This window comes from Choristoneura fumiferana, chromosome 14, assembly GCF_025370935.1.
Source record: "Choristoneura fumiferana chromosome 14, NRCan_CFum_1, whole genome shotgun sequence".
NCBI lineage: Eukaryota > Metazoa > Arthropoda > Insecta > Lepidoptera > Tortricidae > Choristoneura > Choristoneura fumiferana.
In genome coordinates, this window is record NC_133485.1 from 12,035,332 (window position 1) to 12,052,118 (window position 16,787).

Below are 16,787 nucleotides of genomic sequence, written 5' to 3' on the forward strand. Positions count from 1 at the left end.
TTGGATTTTGCTTGAAGAGAATATCCATAATTTACTATTCTCAAAAATCCTCTTTAAGAAACATGTCCGTGAAGCTATGCGGGGTGTCCGTAGGTTTGTATGGAAGAGCAACCCCCTTAAGAGCAACGTGTCACAGACAGGCACACAGACGCACAGACACACATAGCGGTCAAACTTATATTAACAGCTTAGGCTCTTTTTGCGTCTCGGGGGTTAAAAAAATGATTTAGAAATGGTGCCATGGTACCATGGTGCGCTATTCCATCATCATCCAGCCTATATACGTCCCACTGCTGGGCACAGGCCTCCTCTCAGAACAAAGAGGGCTTGGCCATAAGTTCCCACGCGGGCCCATGCGGATTGGCAACTTCACACGCACCATTGAATTGCTTCAAGGTTTGTGCAGGTTTCCTCACGATGTTTTCCTTCACCGCAAAGCTCGTGGTAAATTTCAAATGTAATTCCGCACATGAATTCGAAAAAAAACTCCAGAGGTGCGGACAGCCGGGGGTTTGAACCAGCTTAGGCTCTTTTGCGCGGCGATAGGTTAAAACCACTAGGCCACCATGGTACCATGGTGCGCTATTCAATTTCCTAAAAATATTATATACTAAGTACTAGCTGTTACCCGCGACTCTGTATGCGTAGAAACTAAGTATGGAAAATAGTTCACATCCTATTCTCAAACCTACCGAATATACAAAAAATTTCATGAAAATCGGTCAAGCCGTTTTGAAGGTGTCACAAACATTTTCGACCCGAGAATTTTATATATTAAAAATAAATGTAGATTATTGACACTCAGGTTTGCCAACCGCGATGGTCACCTATTTACCTGACAATTTACTGCCAATACTGCTAGCAGTAATCATAGAGAACATTTTAGAGTGGAAAAAACGGCTCAACCGATTTGGATAAGTCTAAGAGGACATCGCTAGAAAAACCTGCTTTTAAAAAACTTATCTTTCTTCTTGGTCGTCACACTTGGCAGAGTGGTCGTGGTCGTCACATCAGGGGTGGTGGCAAGCCTTACAATCCGTCGCCATTCCTCCCGTACAGCATTAACTTGGTCCGTCCAACGCATGGGTGACCTGCAGGGCTACTACGAAACTCGAAACTTGAAGTTCGCGTCGTGCGGTCCCTCTGAAACTTATACTATTTAATACGAGAGCGAGAGGGACGGTACGATACGAACTTCGAGTTTCGAGTTTCGTAGTAGCCCTCCTGGCCCAATACCACGAAGTGCCAAACTCGAACTTCGTATGTTGCCGTCCCGCTGACGCTTCTGTCATTTAGTACGAGAGTGAAAGGGACGATGCGATACGAACTTCGATTTGCGAGTTTCCTAGTAGCCCCTCTGCGCGTGCTCTCGTGCCTTCAACCTTCCCTTGAACCACAAGCCGTTCCTGAGATGTGTTTTCTCGATCGACGTATGATGTGACCAAAGAAAGTGAGAATACGACATTGGCCGATGGAAGAAAGACTCTGGTTTAATGCCGAGCTCTTGGAGGATTGAGATGTTGGTTTGGAACTGATTACTTTTTGCGTTGGGGTACTAGCTAACAAGAGCCTTTTTTTATAAAAAGTAAAATAAGCTTACCTTTGCATTAGGTTCATAGATATAAATATTTGCGACGCCACGACTGTGGATGCTTTATTCTGCGTAAAATGATTTGGCTCTTTTGTTAATTCCATAACGCTAATATATACTTTATTTCTGGGTATCTATTGTCAACGTGATATTATACCTAGAATTATGTTTCACATTAATGAAGTTCCCACGGTCACTGTAACAGAAACCATTTTTTAGGTTCCATAGCCAACTACGCGGAGGAACCCTTATAGTTTCGCCATGTCTGTCCGTCTGTCAGTTACACCGACAAAGTGGTAATAAAAAAAAACAACTAGCCCTATAGTGTGGTGTGGGGTATCGTTGGATAAGTAGGTTTTTTAAAACCACTTTGGTTTCCAAGACGATTTTTCGATTCAGTGATCTGTTTGCCAAATATTCAACTTTAATTTGATTCGATTTTTTCATAATGCTACGGAACTCTATCTTGGGCGTGTCCGACACGCTCTTGGCCAGTTTTCTATAATCGCTCGTTAATCTTTAATTAACGTAACGTTTGCTTGTCCTTTTTACATGAATGTACATTTTACACACATATTTTTGCGACACACGTGTCGTTAATTCAACAATTGGGTAGATTCCTGGGTAAATAATAATAATTTTCTATTTAGTCTATCAACTAAAATCTTTAAAAATAAAGATTAGCTAGGAATATCATGTAACTAATTGTAAAATTGTTATGAAATAAACAGATATAAATTTAAATTTAATTTTAATTAGATTCATCATCATCCCAGCCTATATACGTCCCACTGCTGGGCACAGGCCTCCTCTCAGAACAAGACGGCTTGGGCCATAGTTCCCACGTGGGCCCAGTGCGGATTGGGAACTTCGCACGAACCATTGAATCGCTTCGCAGGTTTGTGCAGGTTTCCTCACAATGTTTTCCTTCACCGCAAAGCTCGTGGTAATTCCGCACATGAATTTAAAAAACTCATAGGTGCGAGCCGGGGTTCGAACCCACGACCCTCTGCTTGAGAGGCGATAGGTTAAACCACTAGGCCACCACGGCTTCTATTAACTAGAATACCTATCAGAAATATTGCACTTTCACCACATTTGCTCGTAAGCAGTGTCGTGACAAGCAGGTTAACTTGGTGGCAACCCCCAGAATAAAACCCAAGGGTCTTTTTTTGCGTGTTAAGCCCAAGGACTATTTTGTAAAATAGTACATTGTGCATTAAGGGGCGTAAGAAGGGGGTTACTAACGAGTGCCTATTAGTAGCCCGACGCCGGATTCTTTAACTAAATTTCCAAATGCGTGTCGTGCAGAACAGACCTCTGATTCAAACTCATCAAACTGCCAGTTTTGCAACAAAGAGCATGATCTATAGCGTGTATTTTTGATACTACCTCAAACTATAACTAGACGAAGATTTAAGTGCTGTAAACCGATATCAAAACAAATTTTTAATTTAGAATTAACTAGCAGAGCGTAATTAATTTTTGAAATATTCTAGAGCAGTAATGTAATGCGTACAATAATTTGATACTAGAGAGAAGCGTTCTGTGACAGCTGTCATTTCAACGAGTGCGACGTTTTGAACAAAAACAAAGTATTATCACGTAGCGATACATTGCGCGCTAATTAATTTTATAAGGAAAATAACAAGTCTAATTCTTTTACTAAAACATAATAACAAATGATAATAAAGGCTTCACTTTCACATTCACTAACTACCTAATATATTGAATCCATCGCTACCGCAACCATCACATGATTTTGGCATGAGACTGGTAATTGTTGTGAGCGTATTGCTAATGCATCCCTGAATTCAAAAGGAGACAGGTCAAAGTGATATTTTGTGGTCGGTATGACAGATAGCCAGTTAGAGGATTTTGTTTTCATTTTCGTAGAAATCGATCGTTCAATTGCTCTTATCTTAGTTGGTGAGAGTTTGGCCAGGATAGTTTCCATAAGTTTGTCGTCAAGAATATCTTTCTCTTTTTGACCTTCCTTGCGTTTTTTTTTGTAAATTTGTTATGTTGTGCAAGATCTATGTCTCTCTTTTCTATTACAGCAGTTGAAAGAGCTGTGCAACCCTTTTATGAAATTTCATAGTTTTAGAAGGGTCTGAAATTGCTAGACCGCGCCTTTGTGAACAGGTAGAGAAAACAGATCTGCTTCTGAAGGAGGTGATATCTCGCCTCGAAATAAAGTCGGCAAGAAACAGATACGCAATGTGTAGGTAGGTATGTTAATGGTTCAAAAGACAATATGCACTATTGGGAATGTAGTAATTTATTACCAGCACTATATTTTTTATAATTACTTATTTATTACACTTACATCATTGATCGATTTTTCAAACGTAAGATACAAACCGGCCAAGTGTTTCTCGAGGCTTTTCGGTTTTTTTCAAAGTCAAAGTCAAAGCCAAAATATCTTTACCTATTCAATTCAGGCTATAGGTAACAAGCACTTATGAATGTCAAAAAAAATCTACCACCGGTTCGGAAAAACCTCTGTTGAGAAGAACCCGGCAAGAAACTCAACGAGGTATATTTTTTTTAACATATTTACAATATTATAACACAACTTTATTTTTAACACAGTAGGTTCGCTATTTGAAGGGATCGCTAATGCGGATCGGAATTATTTCCAAATATCCCTGTCCATGATATAATCATTAACTTTATAATACGCCTTAGATATTAATGTCTTCTTGACAATAGATCTGAATTTTATATCTGTTTCATGAATGTTTCATTTTCCTGAAGGTTGAAATGAGAAACAAAATGGTTCGAGCTTCATAAATAATGTTTTTTTTTATAAAGCTACAGAGATGTAGTGAATATTGAATGTTTTGCCCTCGTATTTTGTCGGAAAAGGTCGTCTTTACGAGGATCTTGCTTTCTCAACTAGCTTACTGAAGCTTGTTGAGGAACCAGATAAATACGAACTTATCCGCCAAAATACGATGGAAAAACATTATTGACTAGACCCGTAAAGTCCCTGCTAGTGTTAAGATTTTCGCGGAGAGTGGCATCCATCTGTATGTGACGATTGGCTACGCACGGCTCGGCCAGGCCTCATTATGTTGACTGGACCATGATTGACTCGCTGTGACCACGTTGAGGGAGGATGCGATTGGTTTCGGCCACTGTTGAATAGTTCCCATGATGAAAGAATTATGTCAATATCAGGTAGGCCTTTAGAAATGCTGTAAGTGCAGTTGACTCCGTTTTTGAAAATCTTGAACTAACAGTCTGCCAATAAATTTATTTTAGTGTCAGTACGGCTAAAACATTTCTTTTATGATTTTTTTTTTGAGTTTTTTTTTATTTTTTATTTCAACTCCAAATTTGTTACCTTTACGGGTATCCCGTGAAACCATATCGAAAATACAACTGAGGCATGGATGCAAACCAGAAAAGAGACCAGCACTGGAAATCGAACCCAGGTCCTCAGCAATCCGTGCTGCGTGCTATAACCCCTACACCACTGCTGGACAGGAATCTAGACATGAATTTTTCCTATGCATACATATCTCAGGTCCCTGATTCCTGGATTCCTGTCCAGCAGTGGTGTTGGGGTTATATCACGCAGCACGGATTGCTGAGAACCTGGATCGATTCCCAGTGCTGGTCTTTTCTCTGGTTTTTCTGTGCATCCATGTCTCAGTTTGTATTTTCGACATTTTTTTTATTTTGATGTCCCACTGCTGTCCATACGCTTTTTATTTACATCCGACAATATCTTTCGCATAATTTTAAAATAACAATTTGGATTGAGACGTGTCAACTTGTCCTGGCATCACCTACCTACTACGAGCCCAATCGATGATGACTTTAGCATAGCGATCCAGATGCGTTCGGCTAGCCCAATAACATTAAAATTTGGCTGCTTTCATCTCCATTTGACTTCTGGATTTTCGACTATTTCAATTCCTGACTTCGTATAAAAACCTGAGGCCTTACTGTTTAATTTCTTCCTGTCACAATGAGGGTAGAAAGAAATGGCGAAAGCGAACGCGAGCGCCCGCGCAGTCTTTAAAGTTGCATTATAGGTGATTATAGTATAGATTCTCCTAGGTAGGTAGGAAGAATGAGGACTAAAAGACAGGCGAAATATCGCGAGATGGCGTTAGTATCGTGAAGTTTTTTTGACGTTACGGTCTAGCTTGCAATGAGGGCTATCGCGTATGAATTTGCTAGAGGCGCGCTAGTGTAGCGTGAGGTCACCGAATGTCAAATCTCATAGTTTTGCCCCAAAAGCTCACCAGCTACCTGAAATTAATTATGACAATTATGCGATAAGGGGCAATGAATGCTGTGTTTTGAGACAGTTTTGTCTTTCGAAAACGGGACTACGCAAGACTGTAGTTGCTCGATATTTTTATGGTACGGTTTTAAGATGTATTAAATATGATTTTAATGTAAACTTTGTTTTCGCGCCCGTAATAACAGACTTTGAAAGCCACACTTACAAACTTCACGCAACAGTGGCACCATCTAGAAAAAAAAAAAAACGATAGCCCTCATTGGCTCATTTCGTTATTAGCCAATTGCAAGCAAGACCGTAACGTTAAAAAAACCTCACAACACTAACGCCATCTGGCAATATTTCGCCTGTCTTTTAGCTCTCATAACTTGAGTTTTCAACTCAAATATTCAAATACGTAGAAGAATGGTTGAAGACGCCGTAATATCCTCGAATGAACTTAAAATAGCTGGTCACCCGAGCGAACCAATTCTGGCAATAGCCCTGCACCGGAGGTGACAAGTCGCAACGCAAACATCGCTTACTCCTCTATGATTTAGACGTGTAGGTCACTATTTGGGGCCTGACCCAAAAGCTGTGAGGGTCACAGTGTAGATACGTCACAAAACACTAATCCATAATTTATCGACCAATCTAGCGAAGTGAGCTATAAATTTCTTAAATAAAATTTTATTAGGTAAATTAACAAACACCGTGATATGTATCTGTAGAGTAGATATGTGTTTGTTTACCTAGTTAAATTATACGTAACAATAATTAATTAAATATACAGAATAATTAAATTAATTGAATAAGCTGAAATTTGCGGAGGTCCATCTAATTGTGATTCATATCTTTGATTGTCCAGGTGGTCGAAATTATTAACGCGATTACAAGACTGAAATTACAATCGTCAAATATTTAGGAGCACCTAAACACATTTTTGTGATGAATTTTGTTCATATCAGGGTACATATGATAAGTACTTGGTAAATCCTCAACCACGAGATACACTGCGGAGTAACAAAGTAATATTATTTAAGTTCACACAAAAGCGTCCATTTGCGTAGTTGTCTTACGCACGTGATTTGCAGAGAAGCAAGGTAAATTGGTTTGAGTAGGCAGATTGAACTAATTGAACAAACATAATGATATTAAAAATAACAAAGTGCATGTCGAATAATAAAATTTGATTCAGTTCGTTATATTTAAGCGATAAACGTTACCTACCAAATGAAAAGTAACTATAAAAAAACCTGCTAAGAGCGTAATAATATCTTACTCTACGATGAGGGTTCCGGAGCCGTTACTAAAAAAACCGGCCAAGAGCGTGTCGGACACGCCCAAAATAGGGTTCCGTAGCCATTACAAAAAAATTAAGTAATATTTTTCTAAGGATTTCGTATTTTATATGGAATCTTCCAAGTTTAGGTATATTTTATACCTTAGGCTGCTATTTACTCTTAAACTACTAATAATTCTCAAGCGAACTTAGTCGTTATAGTTTTCGTTGTAAGTTTGATATACTTCCTACCATTGTGAATTTTTTCAAATTTTTCCACCCACTGGTTTAGTTTTTAGAGGGGGGAGCGCTATATTTTAATTAAAATTTTCACTTTAAAGTTGAATATTTCGCAAATAGATCACTGAATCGAAAATCGTCTTAGCAAACCCCTTATGGTTTTAAAAGACCTATCTAACGATACGGAACCCTAAAAAGCAAGAGACGGCGGACACTCACCTTTTACAGAAACCACATCGGTCCAGACGCATTCTCGTATAAAGTTTACCAGCAAAAGAGCGTACCTACCCCCATATTACTTACGTCCTTATTTTTGTAGATAAGAACATTTTTTTCTACTCAACCTATTTACTTTCAAATACGAAAATGTACTTATTTCATTATAAGCTAATTTGATTAATTTGGTATAGAAATATACATTCCTATAAGTTTAGACAGCCAGGGGAATAACAAAATGTGACAAGGGAAAAACGCGAAGAAAATCATAAAAAAAGACAAGGGAAAAAATATTAGCAAATTTCAATACGTCATATAATATATTCAGTTTGTCAATTTATTTATAATAGTAATAATTACTTATTATAATAATTATTTTAATAATTACTTTATTTGCTGATTATGGGTTTACAATGATATGTGTTTGTAATAATATGAAGTTTAGATCATTGATGCTCTGTTTAATGTAGCATACAAATTATTTATAAAGTATGCTATATTCAAATTTATAGCATACATCAGGTTACATTAGGTATATTGAATTAATAGGAATAGTAATAAATTAAATATTTAACATTTTGAATAGGTGCGTCACGAGCGTTAATTTGGGACCCACTTAAGGTCGAATATCTGTCATTTTGTATGACAATTTCAAGGATTTTTTAACAAAATTGGTCCCAAATTAACGCTCGATTGTATATTTCCTTAATAATAATAATTCCTTATTTATTTTATAATAATTATTTATTGCTTTGTCTTGGGTTTCTTCTTTGCTTTGTTTCCCGTGAGGGCTCGACACACCGATTTCATCGTTTTTGTAAAGTTGTACTTTGTTTTTTCAATTCTATAATTAAACCAGGCTCTTAAACGAATGAAGTTTGCTGTTAAGCCCTGCTCTTGGGGTTCAGGATATTGGCAGTAAAATGATCTTTGAATAACCAAAATCTGCAACAATGATATAAAAAAAATCAATGACAGTACACACGGACTGCATTCCAGCTGCAACGTAACTGCCGACTGCCCATACATTTCAATTGCAGTCAGAGTGCAGTTGTGCCGACTGCAAGCGACCTGCAACGAAAAATGTATGGGCAGTCGGCAGATGGCAGTTACGTCGCAGCTGGAATGCAGTCCTTGTGTACTGGCCCTAAGGAACGTGGTTCTCAGAGAAAAAGCGCCAGTATAGTGCCACCAGAATTATGGTCACGCACATATTGTCGTGTAATGACAGCGAATTTTGACATTCACTCATTAATTTCATTCATTCTTCTTTTATGCAATCACTTCTTCATGTAACTGTGTGTACAATCATTCACTTCAACTCTCGTAGCACTACCTATACCTACCTGGAGGTAGGGTTAGTTATTAAAATTCAGTATTTATTTAATACTACGTGGGTATAAGATCTAACACGTTTAAAAGACGATGTAATTTGAAAAAAAAATTGCGTGAGAAAGGAAACTTAACAGTTTCAAATGTTTTATTTAAAAAACATAAACGTGATTTAATTATGACAAGTATGGCTTTAAGAAATAAATTACACAAAAAAGAATAAATTAAATAACTTAATTAAAACTAAAATAAAAACTAGTTACTATAACTAAACCAAATCTACAAATGGTCACTTTTCTGGTCACATTTTTTATGAATTGGCTGTAAGTAAATTTTGGTATCGTTTTCGATTATTCGTCCATCGTCATCGTTTCGATCCTGTATTTCTACCAGATAACTAAAAACCTATATTAGAATATTCGGCCATTTTTACAGAAAAGTGTCCAGAAAAATGAGATGGTTGAAACGCTCAAATGTTGTAACCGCTCAAATGATGACCTTAAAACGTGCAAACAAAATGCATCGGATCCTTTTTACGCGATACGAGTATATAGGATCCCATACATTTCAAATCATGTGATAAATTACCTGTTTTGACCAAATCCTCATATAGGCACTTGTCCCAACGCCGACGATGAGCGAGAAGCGAGCAGAGCGAGTAACTAGAAACGAGTGGGCGAGCAGTGAAAAGCGAGTGTTCGAGCACGACGGGCGATTACTCGCTCCTCTCGCTCGAGCCGGGCGGCCGCCAAGCTAATAGCGCTGAGCGAGTATCGCTGAGCTAGTTTTATAGCTCAGCGAGTTTTATAGCTCTTGTCGCTGCGACAAAAGATGTAAGAGCGAGTTCTCGCCGGCAGTGTGAACCGCCAGCGATCAACTATTAATATATATGTCTCTTTTACTCACACAGGATCTTATACCTTTTGTTCGTTTCTTGAGCGAGAAAATAGTCGATAGCCAATCGTTTCCTCGCCGGCGGTGAGACAACTGCCATAGGCTATGCGCGAACTTGCATCCAAGTTTCAGGTCCAGCAGTGGTGTAGGGGTTATAGCACGCAGCACGGATTGCTGAGGACCTGGGTTCGATTCCCAGTGCTGGTCTCTTTTTCTCCTCGATATGGTTTCACGGGATACCCGTAAAAGTAACAAATTTGGAGTTGAAATAAAAAAAACAAAAAGACTCCAAAAAACCAATCATACCATAATGGGGTATTTGTTTCATCACTAAATTCATTGTCCCTCAATAGTCTGCGATGTAAAGCAACTTGTATGCCAGTTCTTGAATGGTCTAAATGAGGCTTTAGTCGTGTAAACACTGCTTCTGTCCATCACAAGGTAAACTTTATTTTTAAGTTTCATCGATGATAAGAAAACTTTCCTTGTGTTGGTGAAACTTTAGATTTTATTCATTTACTGAAAGAAGACTGTTTTTCGTTTTCAGAAATGAAAAGGATGAATTGTTATGAGAGGCACATAAAATAAAAATCCATTAAATTTAATTTTATATTTTAAGAAGAGTTTAGATAGTATTACTTTAATCGCTATTTTTTTGTAAGCTATAAATGTAGGAATGAGTGATATGCTGAATGACTCATTGAATGTGATGATCGAATGAGGGAGATGGAGTGAATGAGTGTCAAGGAGAAAGACGTAAGACGTGTGTGCGAAAGGACGTGTTGATTTGCTTATTTTTAATTAAGATTGTGTATCTTTGAGTTTTTATTGAATTATATTTTATCTCGCCAACTAAGGTGTTTTCTTAAAGTAAAACTCTACATAAATAACCACAAAATAATTAAAAGCTAACTGTAAAAGTATAAATCTTCAATTAAAACAAACTTGACCTAAAATCAATGTAAAAGAAAAAAAAATTCTTTTTCACAGGTCCTCACTGAAAATCACCGCCACGGCTTGCCGTGGCATTATGCTGAGTTGGGACCTATTTAGCGTCATGTATATGTCTTTATCTGTTCTATGTTTGTTGTATGGCGTTAAATAAATGTATTTTCTTTCTTTCTTTCTTCTTCTTTTTCTCCAATATGCTCGGAAATATCCGCCTAACTGTCGCAAAGTTCTTCGTTATGGAATGCTACAAATTAAACAAAAAAATAAGTTCCCGGAGTTGGCAGCGTGTCTAATAAGATTACATAATTTTAGATAATCTTTTTCTATTTTTTTTATTTTTGTTTTGTTAGCTCTAAATTAATCCAAGGGGCTTGAATTGAGTACACTTGTCTCAACTTGCCAAGTTTAGAGTTGCTTCCTTCCAACTTCCTCGGACAAAGAATTAAGTAGGTTGGCTATTCAAAGAGCAAACGCTGCCAGCATCTTCGGGACCTTGCCAAAGGGTTACTCTTTAAGTAATTTGTTTTAGTTTTAGGTTTTATTTTATTTTCGTAATTATTTTAAGTTTAGGATAGGTACTTTTATTAATTTAATGCTTATTGACTTTGTAATTGGTAAATAGTATTCATAAGAAGTTTAGGGTTAATTCCTAGACTGAAATTTAATTTAGAAAGAAATGGCATATTTAAAAATGTCTCAAACAGTTTCACTCTTTTTTTTAATATTTTGAGTATAAGCACAATTTAATAACCGAATAAAAGGTATATTTAAGGCCAAATTTTTAAAACCGTGACCAATCATTTAATTTAATATTTTAATAATTTTGCTTTATTTCCTCCCATTATTGGGAAAAAAGCACTATACATGCCTCAGCGGAATTGACAATTCGTGGATTCGTATTTAGTGAGGGACTCAGCTATGCTTCGTCCTTCAAACTCTACTCATCCACGAATTGCTTTTTCCCGGCCTCGGCAGTAATGTACTATTACTAATAGAAAACCCTGCGCATATGTATATAATATTGTCCATAAAGCTTACATTATTAACACCTTCGAAACCAAATTCAAATTGGAAATCAACTCAACTGGATCACGCTGTTTTGTCACGAAATTAATAATAATAATAATAAATATTTATTCAATGGTTATTAGTTTAAAATATTATTCATGTATGTTAGTCTGTTTATTGTATGGGCCAGTTGCCCGATATAAAAGGATTTATTTTGTTATTAATAATAATACCGCGATGACACTAAGCAATACTTCACCGACGTTCGTTTTTTAGGGTTCCATAGCCTAAATGGCAAATACAGAACACATACACAACACACTTAAAAAAATACATTGATATATTTTCTTTACTCTAATTGATGCACTAATTAGCATGGATCCCTTTTTTACAATGTGGTCTAATTGGTATTATGGATCACTTTTTTACAATGTGGTCTAATTGGCATTGATCACTTTTTTACAATGTGGTCAATTGGCATGGATCACTTTTTTACAATGTGGTCTAATTGGCATGGATCACTTTTTTACAATGTGGTCTAATTGGCATGGATCACTTTTTTACAATGTGGTCTAATTGACATGGATCACTTTTTTACAATGTGGTCTAATTGGCATGGATCACTTTTACAGAATGTGATCTAATTGGCATGGATCACTTTTTTACAATGTGGTCTAATTGGCATGGATCACTTTTATAGAATGTGATCTAATTGTCATTGATCACTTTTTTACAATGTGGTCTAATTAACATTGATCACTGTTTTAAAAATGTGGTCTAATTGGCATGGTTCACTTTTTTACAATGTGGTCTAATTCTAAAACCATTTCGAGTAATAGGTTTATTAAACCATTTTATAATATTTTAGTTGAAAAATATTGAATGATCGTGTGTATATTTGCAAAATAACGTGGACCTTTGTTTGACTTACATCGTAAATAAACGTTAATGTAACTAAACCGCCTAATCCTAACACTGCCAGGTGACAGACAGACACTACGTTTTTAGGGTTCCGTAGCCAAAATGGCAAAAATGGAACCCTTATAGTTTCGTCATGTCTGTCTGTCTGTCTGTCTGTCCGCGGCTTTGCTCAGGGACTATCAATGCAAGAAAGCTGTAATTTTGCACGAATATAATATATGTAAACTATGCCGCCAAAATGGTACAACAGAAAATTAAAAAAAATATATAGTACCTGCCATAGATGTAAAGTGGGGGTGATTTTTTTCTCATCCAACCTTGTAGTATGGGGTATCTTTGGATAGGTATTTTAAATTATTACCCCATTAGGGGGTTGTTAAAATAATTTTTCGATTCAGTGATATTTTTGCAAAATATTGAACTTTAAAGTGCAAATTTTCATTAAAAACGAGCGTCCCCCCCCCCTTCCTCTACAATCTACACCGGTGGGTGGAAAATATCAAACTTAGAAGGAAAACTATAACGGTTCAGTTTTCTTGAGAATTATTAGTACTTTAAGAGTAATAGCAGCCTAATGTATAAAATAAACCTACCTAAACTTGGAATACTCCGTACAAAATACGAAATCCTTAGAAAAATATTACTTGATTTTTTAGTAATGGCTACGGAACCCTATCTTGGGCGTGTCCGACACGCTCTTGGCCGGTTTTTATTTTAAATAATTGTGACGGGCAAAGATAAACGCAGTTTTTAACGCCATATCAACTAAACGATTAGTGTACAACCCAACTAAAACCAAAATACGTCAAATAGACGTCTTTGTCTTGGCCTATTTTATGATAAAATAAATAAATAAAATAAACATTGCTTAGGACCACACACCACCAAGTGTAAACTGCAATAGTCCAGATAATTCATTTTGTACGGAAGGCTTTGTGGTTTCCTCTGATCAGTGGCCGTCGCTCTGGCATGCACCATTTCTCTCCCCTCATCCAATGCCGTTTGACAAAAAGAAGTGGTGAATACGACCATAATTCTGAAGTCCAAATGTGTTAGACAATGCCTCTGGTTATGATCTATGTTTTTATCTTTATATTTTTTCTGAGCCATTTGCAGATGTCCTTCAAGTCTTTTTTGATGCGCGTTTCAATAGTATAAGTTTTATCGTTAAGCCACCTTCTGAATTCCCTGAGATATTCTCTTGTGCTTTTTTTCGTATCCACGCAGGGGGTGAGAACTTGGAGAATTGTTAGCTGCAACAATGTACAGTTTTTTATCATCAATAAAAAAAAAATAGTAAATATTGTTCAAGTAGTAAAATGAAAAAAATTAATAGGTATTCTAATAAATACAAACCTTCGAATTAAAGTAATATTAAAACACTTTAAGTGATAATTTGATGAAGCATGCCAAAGCCTGAATTTATCACATTGTGGTTATGGTTATTTTAGTAGGTAATGATAATTTCAAGTTACTTTTTTTGCTCACAAACTACAATAAAAATTAGAAATTAATGTACAAATAAATAGATACCTAGGTAAAATGTTTTTTAAACTTAATAATTTCCCAACATGTTAATAAATTGAACTTAATCAACACAATAAAAGCAATTTTCTTTACATAGGTATGTGCGTGAAAATTAAAACTGATTTACCACACCAAAATTACTATTTAACAATATTTATGACGACTCTCACCACTGTAGATACTTTTATTTTCGCTATATTTTTTTCACGTTTTTTTTAAGATTTAGCTTAGTAGCAATTTTATTACCTATGATATATTTGTTTTGCTTTTACTCTATTAATAATTAGTCCGTACCGACCGCGAGTACCGATCTTTGAGCTAAGCGTCTACTGCATCGGAATCGACCCGTACGGAGCGGACGGATTTGTTGCTGTGGGTGTATAATTATGTCGGCGGCCGATCGTAAAATCCGCCAGATCACGAAATTCCTAGGCATGATGGTATGGTGCCATTTCATGATATGCCTAAAAGTTGGCCAGGCATATCACGATGTGCCTGGTAAACAATACGGCAGATCGATTGGAGCAAGGCATTCGTCGATATTCCTAGCTTTATACCGAGCACATCGTGATATGTGAAAAAAAAATATTTAGGTACGACGAGTGAATCGAGGAGTGGTTAATATGAATTATGACCACAACGCACGAGACGAGCGAGCGAAGCGAGGGTGGCGCGGCAGCGGCCGGCAAAGTGCCAGAACCGATATGGCGGCGTTTAATGATGTGCCTAGGAATTTCATGATCTGCCTATTTGAACGATATGGCGGATGTCCCTTAGCCAATTCATGAAATGGCGCCATTTCACGATATGCCTAGGAATTTAAAAAACATCGTTAACATCAATTAGTTACTACGGGATCACGGGATGGCCGCGTACCGACAACAATTGTTCTCTTAAAATTAAACAGTTTAACGCAACAGTTGTTTACAACAAAAATTCACACCAGGGCTAAAGAGGCTGGTTTTTGAAAGCCGTCTACGAAAATACCATCACAAAGGCTGTCACCCGGAGTGCCGCTGCAAAAGTACTGCATTTCAAAGGAAACACATCTTCCTCGACTTACTAATGGTATTTTCACAGGTAAAATTAAAGAAAAAACGCACAGTAGTAATACATAGTTATCAAATATAGTATGTCTTAAAACGGTAAATGGTACTCATTAGGTTCACAAAAAATACGTAATGCATGTTTATGAATAAATTACCGCTAATAACGATATGAAAATCGCACTTCTCATGATGAATCGTCCAACTCTGACCAACCTCTATGACTGACTAAGGAAATGCTATTACAAAAAGTAATATTAGAAAGAGCCATTATAAAAGCGATTGAATAACAATCACGTAACCATTATTAGGATCTATTGTCTTTGTACTAACCTAAGATGACATAGGTAATTGTTGATTTAATTGACGTCATATCAAATTATTTAATTTCAATTTGGGCTCCACAGAAAAACAGCGTTACTGCACATAATGTGCAGCAACACATGCTGAGTGGAGACCCTTTTTGGTATCCTGTGGTGTCACCAAGTAACATAGTTTTAGTGCTAGTTTTAGTCTTAGTTTTAGGTGGTACTTATGGAGCCAAAATAAACCTTTATTTCTTTCTTCAATTGAGATCGCACATAAAATCTGGAAATCAGACAGTCGAGTAGTTTTGCGTAGTATAAACGAGACAACTGAATCACGTACCATGTAGGAACCTTTTCATAACCAATTTCGCTATGATTTCTTTAGCAGATGTATGGGATATCAACATGACATTAGTAGTACAAAGGTTCCACCCTGGTACGAGATTCAGTTTCCTCGGCTGTACATGTACAAAGTATTAATAAAAAGAATCAGTTCCTGACACTGTACTACAATAAACTATTACCATCTTTGTACTCTTAGTACGAGTACATGCAGTACAATACTTGTATCTCGAAAGTGTAATCGAACCGAACGAATAGCTACGATAGACCGACCTTCCGAGCGCCTGAACGATTCCTTGAATGCATTTGTTTGAGTGAGAGCGTGCTAGTAAAAAGAAACCAAACTGTTATTAGAAATAGAGTGATGCATAGTCTATTACGAGCCAGTATACTAAAAGTGGTAAAGATCCAACTAGTACATTTGCACGATTGTACTAGTTGGGAGCGATCCGTTAAGTAAACGAGCATACAGAACACACAAACAATCACGCCTGTATTCCCAAATAGGGTATATAGGCAGAGCACACGAAACGTTACGGCTTCGGAGCCACTTTTAGCAATTTTAGGTTTTAAATTTGACAAAAACGGTACAATAGTGACAGGTTGCTAGCCTGTCGCCTACGTTATACCTAAACCTATATCCTCAGTCGCCTCTTACGACATACACGGAAGAAATGGAGAGGTGTAATTCTAACCCGACACCACACGGGTAAACGAGCACGCATAGGCACCCACTATCATTCATAACTGTTTTCCTTCAGCACAATATTAGGTAAATATGTAAATAAAATCTACGCGTCTATATCTATAGATCCGTAAAAAAACTCCAGGTTAAATCAAAAATAAATATTTAATGCTTTTTTTTATTTTTTTTATTGACCGAGAA

General features: G+C 36.8%; 1 protein-coding gene and 1 long non-coding RNA gene across 3 annotated transcripts in view; one reads left to right on the forward strand and one right to left on the reverse strand.

Moving 5' to 3' along the window:
* LOC141435144 (uncharacterized) overlaps nt 1–16,787 on the forward strand; it is a 44,934-nt gene that overhangs the window by 21,120 nt on the left and 7,027 nt on the right. The gene's annotated exons all lie outside the window — the stretch shown is intronic.
* Nucleotides 8,068–16,780, reverse strand: LOC141435150 (uncharacterized). Its single transcript, XR_012452122.1, has 3 exons — nt 14,035–16,780; nt 13,561–13,931; nt 8,068–8,517 (listed from the first exon to the last, which is right to left on the reverse strand). It is a non-coding gene; the product is annotated as an uncharacterized lncRNA (long non-coding RNA).